At 44.3% G+C, this 27,737-nt stretch overlaps 1 protein-coding gene and 1 long non-coding RNA gene across 9 annotated transcripts in view; one reads left to right on the plus strand and one right to left on the minus strand.

Annotated features, from left to right (window-relative positions):
• The window catches only part of PARN (poly(A)-specific ribonuclease), a 305,400-nt gene that overhangs the window by 193,307 nt on the left and 84,356 nt on the right, over positions 1 to 27,737 (minus strand). The window lies entirely within an intron of this gene.
• Positions 42 to 10,060, plus strand: LOC123844477 (uncharacterized). The gene is made up of 3 exons (XR_006790785.3): positions 42 to 149; positions 8,940 to 9,073; positions 9,826 to 10,060. It is a non-coding gene; the product is annotated as an uncharacterized LOC123844477 (long non-coding RNA).

Consider the following 27,737-nt stretch of genomic DNA (forward strand, 5'->3'; position numbering starts at 1 on the left):
CAGCTTCCCCAAGCCAGCTCTGTTCACTCTGCACCCATTACAGCATTTCATCTCCATGGGGGCCCCGCCAGGAAGGGACGCTCTAGTCACCACGCAGATAAGAGAGACTGAGATCAGGGCAGCAAGGCTGCTTGCCCAAAGTCTTGTAGGTAAGCCACAAAGCCGGTTTGGAACCAAGACATGATTTTTTTTTTTTTAATATAATACTGCTGCATGTCTGCCATATTTTTTTTTAATGTATTTTTATGTTTATTTAGACTGACAATTGTCTTCTAAATGGATCCTTTACTAGGAGTTTTAAAGACTTACTTAAAATGTTTCAGACTTCTTTCCCTAAAAATTAAATTAAATAGATGAAAAATCTTTGAAAAAAAAATTAAGAACTTACCATTACTGTTAGGCAAAGTCTCTCCAACTAAGTTGACAGAGATACATTATGATTATGGACAAGAGGACTTCAGATATAGACTCCTTCCAAAATTTATCTATAGATTTACTGCAACTCCAATAAAAAGAAATTCTACATTTTAATAGAACACTGAAAAAATTAAAAACGAAATTTAAAAAAGTCTCAATAGAAAACAGAGCAGGGTTAGTCAGGGACTGGGGTAGAAGGTCAACTGCAAAGGGGATGAGGGAATTATGGGGGTGATGGAGCCGTCCTGTATCTTCACTATGGTGGTGGTTACATGATTGTATGCATCTGCTGAACAAGAGCTGTACAACAAAGAGGGTATCTTTACTGTACAAAAATTATACCCCAATTATTCTGTGGAACTGGAAAGGTTAACTCCAAAAGTTAAATGGAAGAACAAATGGGCCAACAAAAGGCCCAGACCTTTCTGAAGAAGAGTAAACAAGGGGGACGTTGCCTTGCTAAGCTATAAAAGCTTATTGTAAAGCCAGAGTAACTAAGATGGTGTAGCAATGGGAGAGAGATCAACAAACTGACCAACAATATAGAAGAGCCTAGAAACAGACTTATGCATCTGTGAAACTTTGATTTTTGACAGAGACAGCAAGACAGAGAATGTGGAAAAGGAAAAGCTGGAAAAATTGTTTATCCATAGGAAAAAAATGAAATTGGATTCTTAGTCACACCATGCTGAAAAATCAACTCCAGATGGATGAAGAACTGAAATGTCAGAAGCAAACTTTGAAAACTTGAAAAGAAAATATAAATGAGTATCTTTCTGAGCTTGAAGCAGGAAAGAATTTATAAAGACACAAAAAGTGTTATGCATTCAACAAAGGTCAATTAGTATGACTCCATTAAATTAAAATTTCTGTCCATCAGTAGACACTTCAGAGTGAAGACAATCCACAAGCTGGAAGAAGATATTTGTAATGCATGGAACTGGTGAAGGATTAGCACCAGAATACATAAAAACGCCTACAAAACAAGAAGAAAACCCTCAACAACAAAAGGGGCAAAGACAGGAAAAGCATGCACAGTCATTTCATAGCAAAGAAGTATATAACGCCAATAATTACATAAAGAGACGCTCAAGCTCAGGCAAAGACAAGTTCTGAGAACAATATCATTTTGTGTGTTTTGCTGGCAAAAAAATTTAAAAGACCACTAAGAGCAATGGCTGAGAAGATGTGGAGCAACGGGATCGCTACTGGTATAACCACTGTGGAAAACAACTTCGCATTCTCACTTAATGTTGACCATTCACACATCCTATTACCCAGCAGTTCCACTCTTAGACATATATTAATACATGAGTATTATGTAAGAACTTTTTTTTTTTAAATATTTCATTTATTTATTTGACAGAGAGAGACACAGCAAGAGAGGGAACACAAGCAGGGGGAGTGGGAGAGGGAGAAGCAGGCTTCCTGCGGAGCAGGGAGCCCGATGCAGGGCTCGATCCCAGGACCCCGGGATCATGACCTGAGCCGAAGGCAGATGCTTAACAACTGAGCCACCCAGGCGCCCCACAAGAACTTTTTTTAAAAGAACACAATGTTTACACTATCCGAGAGAGAGGAAAGGAAAGAAGCAACCCAAATCTCTACCAGCAGGTGAATGGAAAAACTGTGTTAATAGTCCCACAATGGAATACTGTCTCAGAGTAAACATAAATGAACTACAGCAACATATAATAAGATGGATGGATCTTAGGAATATAATGGTGAATGAGAAATGCAAGTCCCAGAAGTCTATTTGCAGTCTGACACTCTTTTTAATACATTCTAAAACAAAAATCAAACAGAACATCCACTATATTCAGGGAGGGGTGTGTGTGTGTGTCAGAGACAGAACAAAAAAGCAAGAAAATGATCAATACAACTTTCAGGAGAGCAGTTGCCCCTGGCAGGAAGATGGGAGGAGGAGGAGCAACAGAGAGATGTAATTTATCAGCAATAGTTTAGTTCTTTGGTTCAGTGGTTTCACAGATGTTCATTACATCTTAAACAAACAAATTCTTTTAGGTTTTCTGTTGTTTATCCTGTCTAAGCACTAAGAGCCATTTCCAGTACAGACAGTCTAAGGCGGAAGGTGGCTGGAAGACGAGGTAGGAGTCTCTCCAGGTTCAATGTCCTCAGTGACACGGCGGTGCCCCCGAATGGTGTGTGTGGCGTGAGCAAGCGAGCGAGCACTGCGTCGCAGACCTTCCTCAGGAAGCGAGGCACATCAGCACCGTCTGGCCATCTGCAGGCTGCGATCGGTGGGGCAGGGACGCACCCTCAGCCCTGTGTGCAGCATCTGCAAAGGCCACCCGCAGCCGACACTAAGTCTCAATGTCTGATGCCGACATTCCTAGTAGTCCAGTTGCTACAGGAAGGAGAAGCATTTACTGGAAACTTACTCTGCCCACCATAGGGTTATCCTGACTGTACAGGTAAAGGCAGGGAGGCTCAGGAGGAGGGACTAGCCCAAGGTCCCAAAGCTGACGAGTGTTTGGGCCAGGAGCCAAAGCAAAGCCTACATTCTCTTCGTGACACCACGCGCACTGGAAGGGTCCCAGACAGTTGCCATTCAGCGTTGATGCAGGCATACACATCTGTCTTCGAGAGAATCAGTCTGTCCGTCTCTCCACAACAGTTCTGTGTACCCAGCAGAAGGAATCTCCACGCGATAACCCGGGACGTTAGCCCACCGGCAGCACCCTGGGTGTCAGCGGGTGCTTTCACGCTCAACCCTGCGTCCTTCAGACCCTCTCGATGCCTCCCTTTCCTCCTCCCACAGCCGAGGCTCAGGGCCCTGCACCATGTGCTGTCACTTTGGGTTTTCACCCCACGCCAGGGTGACGCCGAATGCTGTTTTGTGTTGGCTTATCTAAATAGGAACATACTGAATATGAGTTTTGTCATGTTTCCGTATTATTTTGATCAGGTTGGGTTGATAACAGATTGAACACTTCTTGACTTTTACCAGATAAGAGAATGGTGACTTTTATCTTGGATTCTAGTGAAAGCAAACTTTAAAATCTTTAAAGAAAGGCGTTCACAACAAAACACACTGAACCCCATCAGTCACTGCTAACGTTCTCCCGTGCTCGTGACTGCACGTCCCCGCAATCGATCCGAGACGCAGGCAGAGCCTAAGGCGCTGCAGTGAGGCTTCTGTCCCGCGTGTTCGGCCAGGTCAGGGCGAGCCGGCCAGCCCCGCGGCAGCACCCTCTGCTTTACCCTCTGCCGTACCCCCTTCCCCGCCTGAGCCGGTCCTTTCTCGAGTCTTGCTGAGAAGGCTAGGGTGCCGTCGAGGCCCTCAGGAGCAGCCCAGCTTGGCCTGGAGCCCGCCACAATTCTGCCTTGTTCCCCACATTCACCCAACAGGCCCAGCGCTCTTGGAGGCTGGGGCCCATGCCCTAGCCACGTTTGTAGGGCTGGGGTTCTACCTCGGTTCTTTTGCAGGAGGTTAATCTAAGATTACGGCGGGAAAGGGGGGTGCAGAAGCATAGCTTTTGTATCTGTTGGCAGCCTGTGTCCACCCAGGAGAGAAAATTCAGAAACTCTTCAGTTGAGAAGTCCGTGTTGAAGCCTGATCTGGTGCACGAGAGCCCTGGACTGCAAGCGAGGAGCTGGCATTGACTCTAAAGACAGGCTCCCTGGGGCAGGGACAATGGGTGTGTGTCGCCCCACCTGAGCCTCACCAGGACGCTGGGAAAGAAAGGAGACTCGGGAAGCTGGCCGGCTTGCCTCAGTCACCCAGTGAGGACTCAGGACACTGGTCTCCTGTGCTTCCTTTCATGCGGTGGGCACGGCTCCAACAGAGGGTAATTATTTTATAAAGATTTTTTTTTTAATTAAATAAGCTCCCCACCCAATGTGGGGCTCGAACCCACAACCCCGAGGTCAAGAGTCGCAGGCTCGCTGACTGAGCCAGCCGGCCGCCCCGAGACTAATTATTTTTTAAAAGCACTGAGGCTGAAAGAGTGAACACGAAGACACCCGAACGTGCTCCCGGCCCATGAAGAGGTCGGACAGCCAGAGATAACGAAGGAAGAGGCAGAAGGCATGTGACCCCGTCATCTCTGCCTCCCCGAGGGCTCCCCCAGAGCGCCTGACACACAGGAGGCCAGGCCACAGAGATGTGCAGAGCGCCCCCGAGCCCCCCTCCCTGGCTCCTCACGGCTGAGGGCGGGTGGTGGCAGCCCTGTGTGTTGACAAGGCTGAGAGGAGGAAGTGCATGTGACCCAGACCCCGCCACCTGCAGGTCACACCCACGACGGCGTGCTCCTTCCATTCACCTCCACAATTAGACCCTCATTTCACCTCCCAGTTCTCTAACAAAGGCCAAGGAAGCGGCAATGAAAACTCTCTACAAAGTGGATAAAGGCTGACATGTAGATATGACGATGTTTACTTAAAACCTAGGCCAAGAAAGAGGCAACAAAGTCAAGTGGGAAAACCACAGGTTCCAAGGCCACAGAGGCCTGGGTTCAAATCCTGCCCAAATCTTAACTCACTTGCCTCCGTGGCTTCATTTCTTTATCCATAAAATGGGCTCATCTACCTGCTTTATAAGGCTGCTAGGAAAAGTGGACAGCGTGCACGCAGCAAGCTTTTAGCACAGGGCCCAGTACATAGTAGGTGCCTAATTAACGAGGCTACTGCTGTTAAATCACAAAACCTATAGTTCAGACAAAAGAACTGTGCCTGAGCCAACAGAAGACGTTCTGCAGCTGACACAGAATCAGCAAGCTGGAACTCACCTCACCTTGGTGAGCCTGAAGGGAGAAGGGCCTCCCATAACCTGAGTCTGCAAGAGCTCACAGAATACTGCTGTCGTATAGAATGTGGATGCAATCTAGCAAAACCTTTCCCATGCAAAAGTGCAGAGAGAAAATGGAAAATACAGGGACCAGTACATCACCTGTACTTGACAAGTATAAAATCAAGAAGTCTTGGGGGCGCCTGGGTGGCTCAGTTGGTTAAGCGACTGCCTTCGGCTCAGGTCATGATCCTGGAGTCCCAGGATCGAGTCCCACATCGGGCTCCCTGCTCAGCAAGGAGTCTGCTTCTCCCTCTGACCCTCCTTTCTCTCATGCTCTCTGTCTCTCATTCTCTCTCTCTCAAATAAATAAAATCTTAAAAAAAAAAAAGAAGTCTTTAAGTATCATTTTTCAAAATTGTACCGAGGCCAAAGTAAGTCAAATCATTTTCACGAACTCCGCTGACAACACCATAATCAGCCTTACAGACGTTCATCTCAATCATTCATTCAACAAACCCTGGGACTCAGTAATGTGCAGGGCACTGGGGCATGGCAGAAGAAATGGGACATTCTCCGCCCTGAAGAGGCCGACAGTCTAGAGGAGAAAAAGGAAGGCAACAGACTGATAGCGAGCACCAGGTAGGCCAGAACCTAGGCATACTGCTTTTAACATGAGGGGGGCAGGAGGGAAGGAGAGGGGAAGGACAAATCCAAACCAGCAAAAAGTGGACTGTGAGGGAGTGGTTGCTAGTGAGGCTCTAAGTCCCCCCGAGGCCCATGCCAACCACCTTAGCGTCGAATGAGTGATGTCACTAAGGAACACTGCTTCCATTAACCAGCCTGGTGGTGCGTTTGTTCTCTTTTCATAGTTCCTGGCTGAAAAGTCGATGAGAAGTAAATAAAGCTACCATTTACTGAGTACTTACTGTATGTAAGAACTAGGCTAACTGCTTTACAAACAAAGGTACTTAGATCTCACTTGGTCGTTTGTTTGTCCGTCCATTAGTTTATGAATACAGACACTGATGTATTAAATTCTCATCTGTTCGTTCATTCATCTATCCATTCATTGAGGGACAAACATGCCATCTTCTAAGCCTCGGCAACTGGGGCTGTGAGGGTGGGTCAGAGACACAGGCCCTGTGTTCGCCGGGAGAGGGACAGTGTACGGAGCGCCACACGTGTGCTGAGGGTTGGAAATGGAGAGGCGCTCTGGGGGCTCCCTGGGCAGCTGGTCAAGCCCAGGATGCAGGGACCTGTTCCCTAAGGAAAAGACACTGGACTCTTTCCTGAGACTTCAAAGTTGGGAGAATACTGGGGTTGGGGACTGTGACCTAGGCAGAAGCAACACGAAGTGACCAATCTCTGAGTGAGGAAGCACGGCCATGACCAGGCCCGTGGCCACGCAGTGTGCAGTGGGAGCCACTGCTGGGTGCTTAATCAGGGGGAGAACATGATCTGACATGTGTTTCTGCAAGACCATGGTCCCTGAAGGCGAAAGAACAGGAATGGGAATGGAGACGGCCCAGACTAAGAGAAGAAGTCCAAACAGAACTCCAAGGAAGGCCAACATTTAATCATCATACACATGGGGAAGAACAGGCCTGGGTGCCTGGGAAGCCACAGGCTGAGGAGGCGGGGGACCAACCTAGAAAGTACGGTGCTGTGGAATTCAAGAAGGAACAGGCAGATATACTGACAGGCAAGAGGAGGGGAGAGTCTGGTGGCTTTATGGCACAGAAGTCACAGGGACCTTAGCAGAGCAGATCAGTGGTGTGAGACCACCACTAGATGACAGTAAGAGGTGACACGGCGCAGGCGACGCATGCAGAGCATGTGACTTCGCAGAAGGAAAGACATAATCAGGAGCAAAGGCAAACCGGGATCTTGGGAGTTTTTTGAAAAGATCGGAGGGATTGAGTAGGTTTCCACAGTGTTGGGAAGAAGTCAATGGGTGGGGTGGGCACAGGGGTAAGGGGCAGCTCGAGGCCCCAGAGAGGAGATGGGGCCCAGAGCACGTGGGTGGGATCCACTTCTGAGAGAAGAGAGTTGTGGGTGCAGAGCTTTATGAATCTGGGGGTAGGAAGCTGCCCCTGGAAGTTGGCTGTTTCCTGGGTGGAGGGACTGGGTCTTCCTGAGAGCCCCGGGTTTGGAGACTGAGAGGACAAGGGAAGGAGAACAGGCCATGGAGCCAGTTCCTGACAAGACCCAGCCAGAGAGAGTGGCCTTCTGTGTGGTGTTACCCATGTGCCTGCGCTGCTACTCCTCAAAACAACCCCACAAGTTGGGCAGTAAATTCTATTTTTACAGGCCTCCCTGACTTTGATGCCATGTTCTGACTATTTTAACCTGCCCCTCAAGGTCAGCAACAAAGTAGCCACTCTAAACCTAAGCCAAACAAACACACAAAAGAAGGTCTCAAGGGCCCACAAAGCTCCTTAAAAGATGGTGTGATGCGCAGAAGTTAAGAAGGAATTTTAGGATGGAGTCAAACAGGAGCAGAAAGACTTCCAAATAAGTTTAGAAATGAGAATTACCTTGAAGGGGAGAGGAGAGGAGAGAGAAAGAGAAAGAATGCCCCCCCTCTTTTATTTAAGACAAAATGCACAAGTGAAAATAAGAACTGGGAAGCAATCCCATACTTACCAGTCCCCCGTGAACCTGACAGACAGCAAAAAGACCTAAGTAATTTACACTGTGCTTCCTACTTCCTGGGAGAAAATCAAGATTGATGTCTCAACTACACGGGAATAATTTAAAGTAAAATCAAAAATCTAGATTCTACAAAACAGCAGATCCAAACCAGCAGATCCTAACAGTCAAGAACACTGAATAAATTCTACTCTAGGGAAGACCAAACAGTCTGTGCCTTAGTTATGCTCTTATATATAACAGTATCTTTTTTTTTTTTTAAAGATTTTATTTATTTATTTGAGAGAGAGAGGATGAGAGACAGAGAGTACAAGAGGGAGGAGGGTCAGAGGGAGAAGCAGACTCCCTGCCGAGCAGGGAGCCTGATGCGGGACTCGATCCGGGGACTCCAGGATCATGACCTGAGCCGAAGGCAGTTGCTTAACCAACTGAGCCACCCAGGCGCCCCTAACAGTATCTTTTTTTTTAAAGATTTTATTTATTTATGAGAGAGAGAGACAGAGACAGAGAGAGATCACAAGCAGCGGGGAGGGGTGGAGGGAGAAGCAGGCTCCCCGCCAAGCAGGGAGCCCGATGCGGGGCTCGATCCCAGGACCCCGGGATCATGACCTGAGCCGAAGGCAGACGCTTAACGACTGAGCCACCCAGGCACCTTATATAACAGTATCTTTAAGGTCTGCCTATATATATCACAAAGGAGTAGAAGTGAAAAATAATCATGGTTTATAGCACGGTTACGCTGCCCAAAGTGCAATATGAGCTCTCACCCTAATATGTTATCCTGTATTCTGTAGTAACTTAGCATTTTCATGCGCTTCCACACGTGCTCTCCCAGCTCTAATCCTACCTCCACAAAACAGCCCCCTTGTGAATATGACAAAACGGAGCCCCAGACAAGTGCCTTGCCTGACGTCACAGTGCCAGACAGTGGAAATGGCCAGATGTAAGGCACCGCGGGCACAACGCCCCTGCGGGGGAGCCGCTCGGGCCCCAAGGGCAGCACACCGCGTGCAACAGGTTTTAAGCTGCAAGAGCATCACCAAACAGCACCCACCTGAACTACACGCAACCCACTCTGATGCCTTCTGTTCTGTCTCTTCCTACCTTCTTTTTTCAGACTGCGGTCCACCAGCACTGAGTTCCTGACCCACTAATGGGCCCTGACCCGGAGTCTGAAACACACCACGGCTCGCTGACACCCACCATTCAACACGGCATTTCTGTGGGACAATGCGCTTCGTGTTCTAAAAGGTTAATCAACAAAAGAACTTCTAGGACATAACCGATTCACCAATCAGAGCCTCCATGTAACTGAACCGCTGGCTGGGGGAAGTGGCTGGGTCCACAGGCAGGGTGAAGTGGGTTCTTTAATCCGGACTAGTTCTCACCAACGCCACTCGGGATGCCAGATACAGATATGCACCCAATAAAAATGTAGACTGTAGGCACAAGACAATACGTCTGGCGGCTTGTTGAGCTGGTGATGAAGCATTAAATCTGCCACAATATTAGTGCTATGGTGATAAGGCATCAGTGCCCCATCTTTTCTCGACTTCCCATGGCCACGGTTGCAAAAAGCCTGACAGAATAGCTACATGTTCAGATTTAAAGGTTTCAACAGTGAAAAGCTTAAAGTCGTGTGTTTATTTATTTATTTATTTTTAAATTTTTATTTATTTGAGAGACAGCGAGAGAGGGAACACAAGCAGGGGGAGTGGGAGAGGGAGAAGCAGGCTTCTCACTGAGCAGGGACCCCGATGCAGGGCTCGATCCCAGGACCCCGGGATTACGACCCGAGCCGAAGGCAGACGCTTAACGGCGGAGCCACCCAGGCACCCCTGCAACTTGCTTTTTAAATTTAACTGTATTTCAGGGTGCTTAGCTGGCTCAGTAGAGCACGTGACTCTTGATCTCAGGGCTGTAAGTTCGAGCCCCATGTTGGGTATAGAGATTACTTAAAAATAAATTTTTTTTTTTAAAGATTTTATTTATTTATTTGACAGAGAGACACAGCGAGAGAAGGAACACAAGCACGGGGAGTGGAAGAGGGAGAAGCAGGCTTCCCGCCGAGGAGGGAGCCCGATGTGGGGCTCGATCCCAGGACCCTGGGATCGTGACCTGAGCCGAAGGCAGACGCCCAGCGACTGAACCACCCAGGCGCCCCAAAGTCTGTTTGCATATAAGCCAACCAGATATGGGTGATGCTGTGCCGCAATATTTACACTTTCATTAAATGTCTCTGCTGGATGTTTTGATGTGGTTTTCATTTGATAAACGAATTTACTTACACCTCATGACTCAGCTTATTTATTAACCAAGTGAAACCAGGAGGGAAGGAGGGGACCTGGAGAGAGAAGAATGACAGACCCTTATCAGCCAGGTAGGGCAGAGCTATCTCACCTGCAAGGTGAGTCATCCCCCCTGGGAGGGAGGGTGTCAGCCACCGAAAAGCAGCCTCTCCCAACCTGGTAAGGGAGTCGCAGCAATTCCACAGAAACCCTGACTGCTCTGTTTTTGGTTCCCTATAACGTTCCCTGCACGCCCCAGTCTGGCCCCGTTCAGCGCTCTCAGGATAGCACCATGATGCCACCCTGGGACCCAGAACCCTCTCCCGGGCAGTGCCTTTCGTCTCCTCCACTCTCCACCCCTGCAATGCACCTAAAGATGTGGAACATTCTGAAATCTACTCCCTCTTCAGTGCCCCCAGGAAACCATCTGTCACCACTGGAAAGTTTCAAAAAAATGCCAACACGACCTCACTTAACGTTGAGGGCAGCCACCTCCAGACCTCCTGGCCTTGTGATCACCCTTTGTGGAGAGAGGATCAGTTCCTAACAAAAGGAATGAAATTGGCTCTTCGGATATAGGTTGCTTTGGGACAATGAAATGCATTTGTTCGAATTGGCAATGTTTGACTTCAGAAACGAAATACCCAATAAAAACCCACACTTCTCCAAAGGAGAAGTCAATAATTAAAGTTAAGTCTCATTTTCCACATCAGTTTGACTCTTTACCTTGCTGAGATGTGCCCAACGACTAATTTATTTCACTGGTGGGTCCAATCTGTAGGCTGCACACTAAAACCTTAAGGATTACTAAACATCCCAAAGGGCAGCATGAAACTGGATGAGGGTTATTTTGATTTTAAAGTCCCATCCCGGGCGCCTGGGTGGCTCAGTCGTTAAGCGTCTGCCTTCGGCTCAGGTCATGATCCCAGGGTCCTGGGATCGAGTCCCACATTGGGCTCCCTGCTCGGCAGGAAGCCTGCTTCTCCCTCTCCCACTCCCCCTGCTTGTATTCCTGCCCTCGCTATCTCTGTCTCTGTCAAATAAATAAATAAAATCTTAAAAAAAAAAAAAAAGATTTAAATAAAAATAAAAATTAAAAAAAAAAAAAGTCCCATCCCATCTTGGCATTTAATACAGTCATCCTATGCCTGCATCATTTTTCTCCCTTTAATGTTACCCAACCACTTCCCTATACACTTCACGATTTTAGGGAGACTATTCACCTCTTTATTTTCTATGTAAGTTTATTTCCCTGGTATGGAGGCTGCTGCTGCCAAGGCTCCATGGTCAGAACAGACAGCGTCCAGGTCTGATAAGGGCACATTAAGCCATCAAAAGCTGCTGAAGCTGACTCAGTGACATTTCTCTCATCTATACACAGGAGAGCAAGCGGGAGAACGAAAGAAAGGAGAGAGAGGATTAGAGAGACAGAAGGACAGGGAGAGGAAGGGGGCGGGGAGAGCATGGAGCCAAAGAGAGCAGCTTTCCCCTTCTGATAAGTGTTTTCAGAAGGTGGTGCCTCCCCAAATCCAGAGAAGTAACAAGTTTTCACTGCTCCTGAACACTTAAAGAACCTGTGAAATTCTTCTGCTAGCAGGAGGAAAAGGAAGATTTTTTTAAGTGATTTGGCACTGCTAAGCTTTCCTGCCTCGAGTTGCTAATGTCTCTTAAGTTGTTCTAAATATTCATTTTGTTTTCTATATCCCGAGAAAGTAATGTAGATCTTTTTGTCTATTTGGACATCCAGTGCAAAATCCAACTGGTTAGATAATGGAATCAAGTATTACATTTAAAAACATTTACATGATAAAAAGAAAAGAAAAAGGAAACAAAATACCTATTTAAATAAATAATAAAACCATTTATTTACATGAAAAAAGTAACAGAATGGCAGATGTCATGACCGCACTACACTTTAAAGTATCTTGGAATGTTCTGTATGTTTTATCCTAAAATACCCAACGACCCAAGGGTTTTCCTGCAACAACAAAATACTCGACACAAATTAGGAAATTGAAGAACAACTTCTGAAAGTCATATATCGATAGAGAACACAGAATGCTTGATAACGCAGCATCCATGGATTTTAAAAAGTACTCTAGGGGCGCCTGGGTGGCTCAGTCCGTTAAGCATCCAACTCTTGGTTTCAGCTCAGGTTGTGATCTCAGGATTGTGAGATCAAGCCAAATGTCAGGCTCCACACTCAGTGTGGAGTCTGCTTGAGATTCTTTCCCACCTCCCTCTCCTTCCCCCTCTGCTCCTCCCCCTGCTTGTGCATGTGCTCTCTCTCTAAAATAAAAATTAAAAAAAAAATTCTTTAAAAATAAATAAATAGTACTCTACAATTACTTTTCCCTAGAAAAACACCTCCATCCTTTAAATTATAACTCTGAAGTCCCACCACTCATGCCTCTAACACAAGCCGCCTCAATTTAAAGCATGTAAACTCAAGTTTATGTTTGTGTAGTGACTGAATTTACTTACCCTGCCTTTGCATAGAATTGCATTATGATTTTAATGAAGAGAAACAGGACTGTGTGACAGCAACTTCCCTGGGACCCAGGTCGAAAGCTCCAGGGAGCACATTTTTCCCAGCAAGCTCACAGACAGTGCCCCGTGCCAGTCTGGGGCAGCAGTGAGAGGCCTTCAGCCACAGAACAAGAAGCCTGGCTTGCTTCTAAGGCTACAAATGGATTCGTCAACACCAACCCCGCAACAAGGAGGTACACGGCTCCAGACTGCGGCTCTCCATCATCCTCAGGGTTTAGCAGTCCACAGGCCTGAACCACAAATGAAGTAATGTTGACTACTATTAAAATAAAAAAAAGGGGGGGGGCACCTGGGTGGCTCAGTCGTTAAGCGTCTGCCTTCGGCTAGGGTCATGATCCCAGGGTCCTGGGATCAAGCCCCTCACCGGGCTCCCTGCTCGGCGGGAAGCCTGCTTCTCCCTCTCCCACTCCCCCTGCTTGGGTTCCCTCTCTCGCTGCGTCTCTCTCTGTCAAATAAATAAATAAAATCTTAAAAAAAAAAAAAAAAAAAAAAAAAAGAACATGTTTTCAGTACCTAATTCCCCCCAGGACTTGATTTGGTAGTCAAAGTGTCCAGCTTCTACTTTCAAGTGGATACATGAAAGAGAACAGAAGAGACAGCAAATGTTACATTGCAGGCAGAGAGCCAAGTGAACCTCCTACCCCACCCTGAGCCACCGGTCAGCCGCAAGCCGAGAGGGGGCTTCCTGGTGAAGCAGGTAGAAAAAACAATCCCCACCAACTCACAGGCCACATTTTATGAGAATCCTCAGAAGCCTGGCTGGAAGCTGCTTCGTGTCAGCTCACAGCTGGTGGCGTCCCCCTGCACCCGCTCTCCCTGCAAAGCCGCTCCCTGGGGAACTAGCAGGAGTGGCTACCTGAAGGCAGCCTGAGAGTCACAGGCAAGGAGCGGAAGGCCCACTGATCGGGCATGTTCTTTCTCCAGCTCAAGCCAGAGAGAGCTCAGGCCCACCCTGTCCTTGGTTCCCTGGACACCTTGACTAAATGCTGTTTGGATTATTTAAGGAGAGGAAAAAAAAAAGTGTGACCGCTTCACAAGTTAAAAGATTTTAATGAAACTGTACGAGCCAAGTGGCCCAGTGGGATGAGGATGGATTCTGGGGGTGGGACAGTTATTGCCGGACTGAGGGACCACCACTTCACCTCTCTGGACCACTGTTTTCTTATCTTTGAGCCGAGGTGCTTCCAACACTGGCTGCAGGGCAAGCAACCGCACGGGGGAGTTGCAACAGCATGCACGTGTGTGGGGAGACTAAAGGTGCAAACTGCGTTGGTCCCAGTGACCCTTGAAGATGCCCTCTGGAGGCGCCACCCTGGCATCCCTCGTGGCTGTGCCTCCCGCCGCAGTCGGAACACACCGCATTCCTTCACTCACAACACCAGAGGCAGAAGGCGGCCGGCACAGGAGACCCATGCTACTGAACACACGTGCGTGCACACCCGCGTTTCTGGGCGGTGGGAGGCTCACCACCAGCAGAACGCGAGGACTGATGGTCATGTGGCCAGAGCGGACCCCTATCTCCCATCTCATCTCCGACTCACTTGGATGCACACTTTCACTGACTGGAGTGACAAGAAAAACCAGTCTCGCTACCGAAAGAGTAACTCCTCCAAATAAGTACATCTGAATCCACTCCAGCTGAAAAATGGCAATGAGGTAACTGTGCCCGGACCCCCCTACGCCTTGTGCCTGTCCTCCAATCACACACACACACCCAGGCCAGTCCTCGGAAGACCAGGAGCGTGCTTCAGTCATCTTGTGTCACCAGTGACATTTCTCCAGGAGACAATATCTAACACGGCTATTTCCCCGCTGCTTCCGATCAGCCATGCGCTCGCCATCATGACAAGCCACTGAAAAACCAGGGCCAAATGTCCTAGAGCATGAATTTTACTGGAGATCGGGGAAGAAAAGCTAAATAATTAACCTGATGATTTAAAACATTTAATATTAAAATAAAAGAGATGTATTAGAGAGTGGAATTTTTTTAAAATTTGTGAGAATGGTTTAAATAAAACACAAGACGGCACAGAAATTCCAACTTCCACCTTTCTCTCTCCTTCCACCCCCCTCTCCCCTTCCCCAATGCCCTTGAGCGTTCCTATCTGCTCTCCTTTGGTGTTAGGGGTATTTAGTGAAAGTTTAGAAGTTTAAGAATAATGTTCTCCCGCAGAGGCCCTTAGTAATAAATATTAGCTGAATGAATGACCAATTCTCTTTTCTGGGAGAGTAAGAATATCAGAAGGAGGAAGAAACCCCCACTTTCTCTTCTTGGCAGCAAGGAGGTGAATGTAATGTACACACAGTAATTTACACAAGACAATTTGTACTCTACATTCACAAACGACATTCACGGAGCTGTAAGGCGTTCTCTATAGTTAGAAGCAGTCCTGGAAAGAGCTGACTGGTACAAGAAAAGGGTAATGCAATTACCTATTTTTCCAGCAAAGGGGCCAGAAATGGATGTATCGGGGACAAGCAAGGAAATGCAGGGGCAGACCACGCTGTGAGGGTGTGCTTTCACAGTTTAAATAAATCTGTCCAAAAGGGGTTCTAACCCACGTATATGTGTGGGTATGATGGGAAGGTCCTGCAAGCTCATGCCCTGGCCCTCACGGACTTACAAGTATGGGCCTGGGTGAAGGTCCCCCAGCATCAATCAGCTCATCTGACTGGTCCGGACCAGGGCCTGGGCGAGCTGTGGGCAGCAGGGGCCCCGTGCACCTGAGCAGCACCTAGCACGTGCTGAGACTACGTCCCACGTGGCACACACTGCCGATGCTACCCTCACGGTATAGAGGGGAAAACTGAGACCTGTTGACCAACTTGCCAAAGTCTGGTAGCTTATATAAGGAGAGGAACTGCATTCCAACCCAAGGCATTCAGTCACTTTACCAACCAAGGAGAATGATGTCAATGAAACTGCCGCACACTGGCTACCTACTCTCACTTTTCTCGGAAGCAGGGAACATGGGGCCATGGTGTCAATTCCTTCTGTGTGCCTTCTTCAGCAGACAGTCCACAGAATGTCAGGGAATGTTCTGTCTACACGAGAAGGGGATTAGAGACACTCCTATCCTTTGACCTAGCAATTCCTCTTTTAGGAAACCAGTCTAAGAAAACAAACTGAAATGAGGACTTATTTTTTTTACGCACAAAGAGGTTTGGAGATCAAAATGTACACACGTACATTTAAAAAACCATAGGGGCGCCTGGCTGGCTCATTCGGTAGAGCATGAGACTTGATCTCAGGGTTGTAGGTTCTAGCCCCACACTGGGTATAGAGATTACTTAAAAATAAAATCTTATGGACTCTGAAAAACAAACAGGGTTCTAGAGGGGAGGGGGGTGGGAGGATGGGTTAGCCTGGTGGTGGGTATTGAGGAGGGCACATTCTGCATGGAGCACTGGGTGTTATGCACAAACAATGAATCATGGAACACTTCATCTAAAACTAATGATGTAATGTATGGGGATTAACGTAAGAATAAAAAATAAATAAATAAAAAAGAAAAAAAATAATAAAATCTTAAAAAAACCCAAAAAATCACAAACAAACCTCTTAAATGTTCCACAGTAAGGTAATAACTAAGTAATATGCTACTCATATTCATTAAAAATTATGCTTTTCAAGGGGATTATAACCAAACAATAAATAATCAGTAAATCCTCCAGCTAGTTATTTGGACAAAAGTAACCTGAATACCTAGCTTACAAGTTATAACACTGATGCACTACAAATATGTGCTGATCACCCACTATATGTGAGGTACTACTTTAGGCATGAAAATCTATTTAGAATTAAAATCTCTGCCGTGCTGGATGGGGATTCTATGGGTATGGTCACTTTGAGATAATTCACTGAGATGTACATTTATATCACATGCACTTTTCTATATGTATGTTAAACCTCAATTTTAAAATTAAAAAAAAAAAAATCCTGACTCCATGGAGTTTACATTCCAGTGGAAGAACACAGACACTAAACCAAAAACTGAAAATACACCGTGTCTGTGTAGCGCTATGGAGAAAAAGCAAATAAAAATACAGAAAACTCAGGTAAAGCTGAATTTCAAATAAGCGACCATTTTTTAGGATTAGTACATTCCATACAGTATTTGGGACACATTTACGCAAAATCTGTCAACCCTATTTGCCGATGGGTGTCATTTAAGCAAAACTCATTCCTAATAGAGTAAATACTTGATGCTTCTAAGTAAGACGCCAAAGGTAGAAACTATAAAAGAAAGTCATAGCTGTTACTACAGAAAAATGTAAAGCTCTGGTGTAGCAAAACATACCTGTATGAAGAAGAAGACAACAAACTAGGGCAAATATTTGCCAAAACAAAACCCAGAATTAATCTCTTTAGGTGTCCACTTCTTCTGTGAAATGAAGGGGAGGAAATCATACGTGTGTTTCACAGAGTTGTTAGGAAGATTTTAGAAAAGCATTTAGTACCTACTAACTCCTGGCTCACTAACTACTGAAAATAAATCATCATAATGAAAGTATACTTACAAATCAGTAAGAAAAGCACACAATTCACAAAATCAGATGCAATGAAGCTTTTCCCAGTAACTCTAGGGCTGCTCTGACAATGTGTACTCTGAATGAATGACATCCTCACACAACAGGGCCCACAGAGCACTTATTAATCACAAAGGGGTAAAGCTACAGTCGAAAGAGTGGAAGTCACCGTTTAAGTAGCTCATCTAACAAAACATCAGTAATAGTGGAACAAACTGACGTCACATGCCTCTCGGCATGATGTACTAAGAACACATCACCTATGCGGTACTCCCACCAAAGCACTTCCTCTGAATCTCATCATGGGACAGACAAAGCCACACGGAAGGACCCTGCAAAATGACAACGGGCCTGAGCTCTTCAAAAATTGTCCACGTTATGAAAAACAAAACCAGGCTGGGGGACTGTTCCAGATTAAAGAACACTGAAGAGCCATGGTGATGAAATGCATGATTTTTACTGGATCTTGGATCAAAAAAAACACAAAACTGTAAGAGACATTAACTAGGACATTTGAGGAAATTTAACTATGGCCTGAACATGAGACCATACTAATATCATAAATATTCTATAATAGAGAAAATATATATACTTGTTGATATAATGTATATGTTATGAACGTGTGTGCATGTCTGTGTGCGCATGATGGGGAGATAAAGCAGATATGACAAAGTTGTTATCTTATCTACAGGTTTGAAATTTTCAAAATAAAAAGTTGGAGAAAACAAAAACAAAACATAATAAAATGCATGAGGGTCCATTTGTAAAGAAAAAAAACCAAACAAAGAAAATACATCTTACCTCAGTAATCAAAGAACTGCTAATAACATTTTTTTAAAAAAACAAATAACTAACACTGTATGGATTACAAACTGATAGAACCTTTGCACAGGGCAATCTAACAATATGAGAAATTCTGATTTTGTTTTTTTAAAGATTTTATTTATTTATTTATTTGACAGAGACACAGTGAGAGAGGGAACACAAGCAGGGGGAGCGGGAGAGGGAGAAGCAGGCTTCCGGCTGAGCAGGGAGCCCGATGCGGGGGCTCGATCCCAGGACCCTGGGATCGTGACCTGAGCCGAAGGCAGACACCTAACAACCGAGTCACCCAGGCATCCCAGAAATTCTAATTTTTAAACTTTTTCTTAAAACCAAAAATCAGGGGCACCTGGGTGGCTCAGTCGTTGGGCATCTGCCTTCGGCTCAGGTCACGATCCCAGGGTCCTGGGATCGAGCCCCGCATCGGGCTTCCTGCTCAGCCGGAAGCCTGCTTCTCCCTCTCCCGCTCCCCCTGCTTGTGTTCCCTCTCTCACTGTGTCTCTCTCTGTCAAATAAATAAATGAAATCTTAAAAAAAAAAAAAATTAGCTTATTTAAAAAAATAAAAATAAAAAATAAATAAAACCAAAAATCATGGGGCTCCTGGGTGGTTCAGTTGGTTAAGCATCTGACTCTTGATCTCAGCTCAGGTTTTGATCTCAGGGTCATGAGTTCAAGCCCCATGTTGGGCTCCATGCTGGGCGTGGAGCCTACTTGGAGGAAAAAAAAAAAAACCCCAAATTATGTCATACACAGGCCAAGTGAAATTGCAGAGACTTATAATTCTGCATTTGGAGTTCCTTCTTCACACAACATTCTTGTGCCCAAAGAGGTCTGAGAGTGTTAATTATAGCACGATAACTGAAATATAACCTAAAAACTCTAGAATAATAACAACGTTGGGTAAATTATGGTATATCGACCGGGTGACTTATTTAACTAATGCAGCCAGTTTTCACAGAGTTGAAATCATTAAAAAAACTTCACACGACTATTAATGAAAAAAGCAAAACCTAAAGTTCTGTCTATAGTATGATTATACCCACACAGGATAAAGAGGCAAAATACAGGAAGAATATACCAGAAGGTCAACATGATTATTTCTAGATGATTTTTTTTTTAATTCGGTAGGTGATTTTTTTTTTTATTCTGTTGATGTGTTGTGTGACTCTCCTCAATCTTCTACAATGAGCATGTATTCATTTTATTTTTTTAAGTATTTTTAAAAATAAGAGATAAAAAAAAAATTGGCATTCTTAGACCCTAAACAGTGAAATTTTTGTTACTGTAGTTGCCCAGTCAGATGATCTGAAAGCTGAGTGCAAGGAACACAGGCTCATATTCCTACAGTGCTGTCCTCTGTAAAAACTAGGAGAGAGCCCTATTTAAAAAGAAAACTTTTTAACTGACCGTGGTATAGCAAAGTTTCTGAAAATTACAGAGGAAGGTTATGAGTTATGAATAAGTTTACACATATCATTATTAATATGCTGAAATGTTATACTCAAAAGGATTGCTTTAATGCCAGCCAAGACCAAAATAAATGCAGTCCTGAGATTTTATTTAATTAATTTGGCATTTGGCTATAGCTCAACCTCAAAAATCCTAATTGAGGCACAACCAAAATTCCCCAATTCATTTCATTTATGACTACTGGCTTAAGAGATCACAAAGTGAAAGGAAATCTCTCTATCATTTCTGACTGTATGCACATCAACATCTTAAGCTGACCAATTTCTAACTTGTGAGAGAATTTAAAAATTACTCTTGGAAGTAAACTGTTCTGAGAATAATAAAATTATTTGGAGAATCCAGGAGGTAAAAGCTCCAAAGAATAAGCTCAATTACAAATAAGTAAAAATTATCCTGAAATAATTACATAAAATGTGTGATACAATAAACCACTTAGTGGACTTGGCCTCCTGAGCCTGACCTCTCGAGAAAGCCCTCTCCACTGAGAAGGGAGCCTCTCCTAGCAGACTCTAAGCTGCCAAAGAAAAGAACAATGTGTCGACCCACTTGTTTGACCTCACAGATCAGTCCCCCCGCCCCCATGCGGGATCCAGACAAGGGCACCACCACAGAGATGGGCACGGAGTTCTAGTCTGCACCTTGCGAACGTCCCCGTTAAGGTGGCCATGCTGCTTCCCCACAGAAAGAACAAACAGTGTGCACCAGAGAGTTACTGAATCGGGGGTGGAGAGAAGGGGAAGAAAAGGCTTTATTCAAAAAATGTGATTTACTGCATTATTTAGTAACCTTTCCCTGGGCTAGAAGAGATTATTTTGAAATGCTGTCACAAATGGTAAAGCAATAATGTAACTACCAATCCACTTCCGTGGGAACAAATATTTGGGGGATGAAAATTTTAAACCCTAACCCCACCCATCGCATAAGAGCTATCAAATGGATATCAAATTATAAACTCCAATCACTATTGTTATTTTTTTAAAAAGATTTTATTTATTTATTTGACAGAGAGAGACAGTGAGAGAGGGAACACAAGCAGGGGGAGTGGGAGAGGGAGAAGCAGGCTCCCTGCTGAGCAGGGAGCCCGATGCAGGGCTTGATCCCAGGACCTAGGATCATGACCCAAGCTGAAGGCAGCCACTTAACCAACTGAGCCACCCAGGCGCCCCACTACTGTTATGATTTAAAACTCACAAATATGAAGCTCCAATACTTGGTCAAATATCACCAATATCTAAGAACACCTGAAAAGCATTTTTATTTATAATACTAACTATAACATTTAAATGTTAGGGTACAATGTATTAAAACAAATTACAGAGATTTCTATAGCTAGAGCAAACAAACAAAAAAGCCTACAGGCAGAAACCCATTTCACACGAAAAAGTGCCTTTTCTAACACTTGGGGGGAGGCGGTATATATATATATATTTTTTTTTTCTTCTATTTTTGAAAGAATAAAGACTCTGGCAGTGAATTTCTTTAGTAAGGAATAATATGGTTAAGTGTCCTTGTTATTTCTGACCCCTAAGAAATGGGCTTCACTACTCTCCAGAGTTGAGATAGACAACTAACCACACTAACATATTCCTAAATTTTCTTTCAGTGGAAAGGTCTAAGTCCTCATCCAGAGCCAATAAACAAACAAATCATCCCAACAAAACAAAGACAAGAAAAACTGGTGGAAACATTTCTATTCAGAGAAGATTCCCAGAAATTCAACGATTACTAATTTAACCTACTTGGTGTTGCTGTGGGACAGTTCAGCATCTTTGAAGCCTAAGACTCTTCCCCAGAGGAGAGAAGAAACAGCAGAGGGTTGGGGATACGTTCATTCGTGAGGAAAAGAAAAGGTCAGGGCCAATTCCAAACCGTGGGGGTAATAATGGGTTTCACCACACAAATTTCAACAAAAACTGCAGGAAAACAGATACTCTCCTAAAACTAAAATGCCACCCAGGGTAACTCTTAATACATATACAATAGCCAATTTAATTAGTTCTGTGTGTTTCTATCATTTTTACAAATTCTAGAAGAAAATGAAGGCTGGGAAAACTATCTACGCAGGGATAATTAAGTCCCTGTGTAGAACCACAAATGATGTAGGGATTTATAGAAATTTACTTTCTAAAAGCCCAAGAAGAAAGATAACTCTGTATGATGTGAAGAAGAGGAAAAAAGATGATCAAGGCAAGAAAATACTGCTTAGTTAAAATGACAAAGAAGGAAACCCAAACCTAGGGTTGGACTTAGTTTCTTAATCTATCATTCTGCTTTTCCAAAGACCACAGGAGGTCACTGCATTTTAAGCCTTGGGTCTCCACTGACAACCACAGAGGCATAGGGAGCACACCACGCAGTCACCACCCCTCTGCGACCTGGTGCTTTGACTAAGCTATGCAAACAACGCTTATCATCTAGCCAAGCTTGCTCGACTGTTATGATAAACCAGGGAGGAGGAAAGACAAGAGAAGAAAATAAATCTATACATAGAGCAGAAAAGGTAGAAGAGAACTGAACCACAAAGGAAAGAATCTACTCATCAATTTCAAAAGTTCTGAACGCCATCCAATCAGGAGGTTGCGCAATAAAGGTAGTTTCTGGATCACTGCCCGTTTCAAAAATCAGATCACAAGTTCTTACTCTTATTTTGTCTCCAATGTATACAAGTATTTCCTTTAAATTGTACAAAGGTCTTCCCTTATATTAAAAAAAAAAAATTAAAAATTCACTGCAGCTCAGATCCTAAAGCACAGAGCTTGCTTATCTTCATGAGTTAACACAGAGTGATAAGTCCAAGGTCCTGTTATCTTTTAAAGGTCAAGGATGAGATAGCTTGGCCTGTTCTAGGGACGAGGTCTATACTCCTAACACCCTGCTCGGAAATGAATGCTGTTGTTCACCAAGGAGGGGGGCAAGGGAGTCTAGACATATTAACACAAATAAATTCCCACTGCTGTGAAAATCCCAAGCCACATCCTACTTGATGGTTCATTAAAAAAATAAAAAATAAAATTTCTTGGGATGCAGTCAAGCAGCAGATGAATTACAACAGTAGTCAGAGAGGGTAGCTGATAAACACATCACACATAAGCTTGAATCAACGCACTGAAATCAAGACAAAAATGAGATCCAGATCTCTCTGCTCTTCTCTGCCTCTGAAGTTACTACATTTAACAGATTCAAGTTGAGATCCATGGACCCAAAGGGTTAAATGCATCCAGAAAGTAATTCTGAAAAACCTTCAGGGCCTAAAAAGAAGTGATTTTCTTTTTTCCTTTTGGAACACATAAATTTAGAAGCCATTAACTGTGTACAAAACCCAGGAACACAAAGAATTTTGTCTTCCATTCTGCAGCTAAGAGCTACCACTTAGTTGAGCCAGGCCTGTGCTGAGTGGGCACTAGTCATCACCTCACTCATCCTCACCGATCTTCCAAGGCCCAAGAAAAGCAGCTACTGGGAATGGGCCATCCCTGACATGCTACAGGTGGGTGGGCAAGGTAAGATTTCAGCTTCATTTCACACGGGAGGAAACCCAGGCTCAGAAAGTCTGGATAAGTAACAGGCCTACATCACACAGCTCGTGAAAACCAGGCCCCAGAAGTCACAGTGAGGTCTCCAACACCTCACAAAGGCCTGTCCACTCTGTCTTATTGCCTTGGATACTTTTTTTAAACTATATATATATATATTTTTTTTTTATTTTGTTTGTTTATTTTAGAGAAAGAGAGAGAGCACATATAAGTGGGGCGAGGAGTAGAGGGGGAGGGAGAGAGCATGGGGGAAAGAATCTCCAGCAGACTCTGCGCTGGGCTTGGAGCCCAACGCAAGGCTTGATCTCACGATCCCAAGATCACGACCTGGGCCAAAACCAAGAGTCAGACGCTCTACTGACTGAGCCACCCAGGTGCCCCTTTATCCATACATTTCTATAAAACTTGACCTTTCCAAGTGAGACTAGCAATAAAAGCAGCCGTCGAGTACATTTTAAAGGTTTTTTTCCTTTCTTTTTTAATCTTACAACTAAAACAAATGCTTCTCTTCCAGGAGCACTTAAAAAATATTTTCCAAATTTCAGCAAATAAAGTGTACTATTAAGAGGGTACATCACAACACTGTAACCTTGCTAACACACAACACAAATATGAGCCATTTACTGTACATATATTCATTTTATCTGAGGTCTCTCAAAATCCCTATGAGGGAACCATTCATAGGCCATGAAGAATGGATTCCATCATTAATCATAATTCCATGCTGGATGTCCTATAAAATCCTGTATTTACTATACATCTTGTGATAGACTGTACTGTCTAAATTACCACCCAATCACCAGCCACTTACATGGCTGCGACTGACAGACGTTTGAAGTAGTTCAGGATAGCTTGGCCTAAAAGGTGCTGCTTGGTGTGGCCCTGCCCAGCTGCCCACTCACCTCTCCCCTACTCCCCACCTGGTGCTCCAGCTTCACTGGCCTTCTTCCAATTCATTGAACTGAACATGTCAGCCTTGCTCTCTCTGGCCACTGAGCCTTGGAAAAAGGTGCCCTGTCTTTCTAGAACACCCCTCACCACAGTCACAAAGCTCATACTCAACTGTTCCTTCCCTTTTTAGCTCAAAATTCTTCTCAGAGAAGCCCACACTGACTGCCCTAGAATAGCTCAGTGTCTCCTGCTCTGCTCTTTCCACACTTTGACTAATTTAATTTCTCTCTCCCACTAGACCAAAAAACTCCAAAAGGGTGGGGCAACTGTTGCTCCCCACTGTATCCTTAGCACCTAGGTCAGTGCCCAGCATATAGGCACTCATTCAATAAATCTCTGCATGCTTAGTGTGTCAGGTGCTGTTCTAGGCTCCAGGATCTTTCATGGACCTTAGATTCTATTAAGGGGAAACAGACATGGGGAAAGGGGTATAGACAAAATGAAAAACCAAACAGTCACGGTGCTTTGGAAAACAATACAGAAAGGAAGGCGGTAGGGATGGAAGAGTTACTTCTAAATGGAGTGAGGCAAGGCAAAGCATCATAAAGAATTTTTGAGCCCTGATTTACAGGAGGTGAGGTGAAAGTGTGAGTCACCAAATATCTAGACAAAGATCCAAGCGGAGGAAGGAGCCAGTGGAAAGGCGTGCAGCAGAAGTGTGCCTGGAATAAGCAGACATACAGTGGGCACTCAATAATCATGTTCTGTATAAATGAAATAGCACAAAAGAGCTATGTTAAGTTGGGACACCTGGGTGGCTCTGTCGGTTTAGCGTCTGCCTTAGGCTCAGGTCATGTTCCCAGGGTTCCAGATCAAGTCCCACATCAGGGCTCCTTGCTCAGCAGGGAGCCTGCTTCTCCCTCTGCCTGCCACTCCCCCTGCTTGTGCTCTCTCTCTTGCTCTCTCTCTCTCTCTCACTGTCAAATAAATAAATAAACAAATAAATAAAAAATTTTTTTTAAAAAGAGCTACATTAAGTCAAACTTAATTATCACAGCTGCCGAGGTGAAGCAAAGTCTTCATCACAGAACTCTTCTGCTGGTCATAATACGCCATGTGGTCCACAGAACAAATGTCTTTACAGAAGGCCCAAATCGGCACTTCCCCATTCCTCACTGTCCCCTCAAACCTGTCACTGTGTTGATCAAATTCTAAAATACATACATGCTCCTGACCCTCCCTGTTCAGACATAAGCCCTTCATACATAACTTGAACCCACGTACCTGCAGATCGCTTCCTCTGTAAACCATGTCCCCAGTATAAACATGAAATGGCTGTAACTCACCTCAGGTAGCAAATTCTAAGGTACGCTTCATTGCCGTTAGATCACTGGGATTGACAACCGAGCTCAAATATGTGTACAAAAATGTATTTTATTGCCAATTTAATGTTCCTTCAGGGGTTTTAATAGTAAAAAGAAAAAGAAAGTACAGCCAAAATGAGTAACAGAAGAGGATTGTGTTCAAATCCCATGGGAAGTTATTATAAAGAAGCAGCAGAAAAATTATCCCTATAGCTGGTGAAAGCATCCCAGAAAGACAGGCCTGCAAAAGACGTGAAAACTGTACCTAATATTTTGAAAGGAACTGAAAGAGTTTAAGAGCACGATATAATACATAAGGGCAAAATCACAAGCAGAAAAACTGAGAAATGAGGTGACAATACTCAAAAGAACAGAACTCAGGAAAGAATTAGATACAAAAGAAATGCTTTTGTAAATGAAGGCTAAATCAGAATACAAAAATGAGTAAATGCAGTGTCTTAGGAGAGAAAAGATGAAAAGGAGCTAAGATTTTAAGCCAAAAAGAAACAGAGATTAAAAATGACACGGAAGAAAAGTGACACAGAAAACAGGTAACAAAAAGACCCAAATGGGTTTAAGTTCACACAGACACAAACAAAAGCAATGGAACAGAACAGTGCTCAAAATTATAATTCAAGACAACTTTGTTGAAGTAACCGAAAAAAAGACTAAATATTTACTGCACACTGAAAGCACACACCACATGCCTGGGGAAACAGATCCCAAACAACTAGAATGAAAACATATTCTAATAAAACTAGTGGACATTAAAGCAAAAAATCTCTTGGGCACCCAGTCAAAAAGAATAAGTCATTTAGAAGAGAAAAAAAAAAAATCAGGTTGCCCTAACACTCTGAAAGAAGCACTTCAAGCCAGAAGTAAATGGAATACCATATTTAAAAAACTCAAGGAGGGCGCCTGGGTGGCTCAGTCGGTTAAGCGACTGCCTTCGGCTCAGGTCATGATCCTGGAGTCCCGGGATCGAGTCCCGCATCGGGCTCCCTGCTCGGCAGGGAGCCTGCTTCTCCCTCTGACCCTCCCCCCTCTCATGTGCTCTCTCTCTCTCATTCTCTCTGTCTCAAATAAATAAATAAAATCTTTTAAAAATAAATAAATAAATAAATAAAATACTCAAGGAAAGAATATTTGAACCAATGCTCTTTTATATACAAATATGTATCTGACTAAGCTGGCTTTCAAGTACAAAAGCTATAGACAAAGCAACACACAAGAATTCTGCCGGCATTCGTCCCACGACTTCAGAAAAACCATACTAGAGAATAAGCTTCAGACAACCAAACTGAAGGAGCAGCTTTGTAAGTACTGAGAGGGAGCACTACATGGAAAGTCACCTATACAACTAAGACTGATTGATGGTTATGGAGGATAGAGTATCGTGCATAATGGCTGTTTGCTCTGACAATGAAGATATAGTACAGTCACTAAAAAAGAAAAGGTGCAACAAGGGAGGGCACAAGAGCAGAGAGAGAGGGCTGCCTTCCTTACACTTGGCATTGGTAAGTAAAAGAGTATTTCTTCAAATCAGATGCAGGGAAGAGTGAAGGCAGGAAAAATAAAAGATTAGTAGCTAATTTCAATATTGCTCACAGTAGGAAACCAACAGACAATGACTAAAAATAGGCCAGATAAAAATATTACATAGTGTTAGTGTGGCAGAATGTAAAATGGCCAAAAATCCTGCCTTTTTTTTTTTTTAAGATTTTATTTATTTATTTGACAGAGAGAGACACAGCGAGAGAGGGAACACAAGCAGGGGGAGTGGGAGAGTTCGGAGAAGCAGGCTTCCCACAGAGCAGGGAGCCCGATGTGAGGCTCGATCCCAGGACCCTGGGATCATGACCTGAGCTGAAGGCAGACGCTTAACGACTGAGCCACTCAGGTGCCCCTCCTGCCTTCTTTTTATGCACAACCTTTGCCATGTGGCTTTCCTGCTCTTTCCATCAAGAGTGCATTTACTTCTCCCCTTGAATCCAAAATTGTCATGTGATGTGCTTTGGCTAAAGGCGTATTAACAAGCACAGTGCACACAAAGGGAACTAACAGATGATAAAACAAGGAAGTGGCTAAGGCATTAGAATAAACAAAAACACTAAGTTGCTCTAAACACACACACACACACACACACACAACAAAAAACAAAACCTAAAGGGCGCCTGGGTGGCTCAGTTGGTTAAGCAACTGCCTTCGGCTCAGATCATGATCCTGGAGTCCCAGGATCCAGTCCCACATCGGGCTCCCTGCTCAGCAGGGAGTCTGCTTCTCCCTCTGACCCTCCCCCCTCTCGTGCTCGCTCGCTCTCAAATAAATAATTTAAAAAATCTTTAAAAAAAAAAGATTATACATCCCTCAAAGGAGATACCCCAAGCTCAAAAGAAATGCAAAAAAAAAAATATTGAACTGTCATACTGTTGGTGACTACATTGGTTTGGTTATTCTGAGACTCC

This window comes from Mirounga angustirostris, unplaced genomic scaffold (genome assembly GCF_029215605.1).
Source record: "Mirounga angustirostris isolate CCGP_5_RB_7025 unplaced genomic scaffold, mMirAng1.0.hap1 SCAF_5, whole genome shotgun sequence".
NCBI classification, from domain to species: Eukaryota; Metazoa; Chordata; class Mammalia; order Carnivora; family Phocidae; genus Mirounga; species Mirounga angustirostris.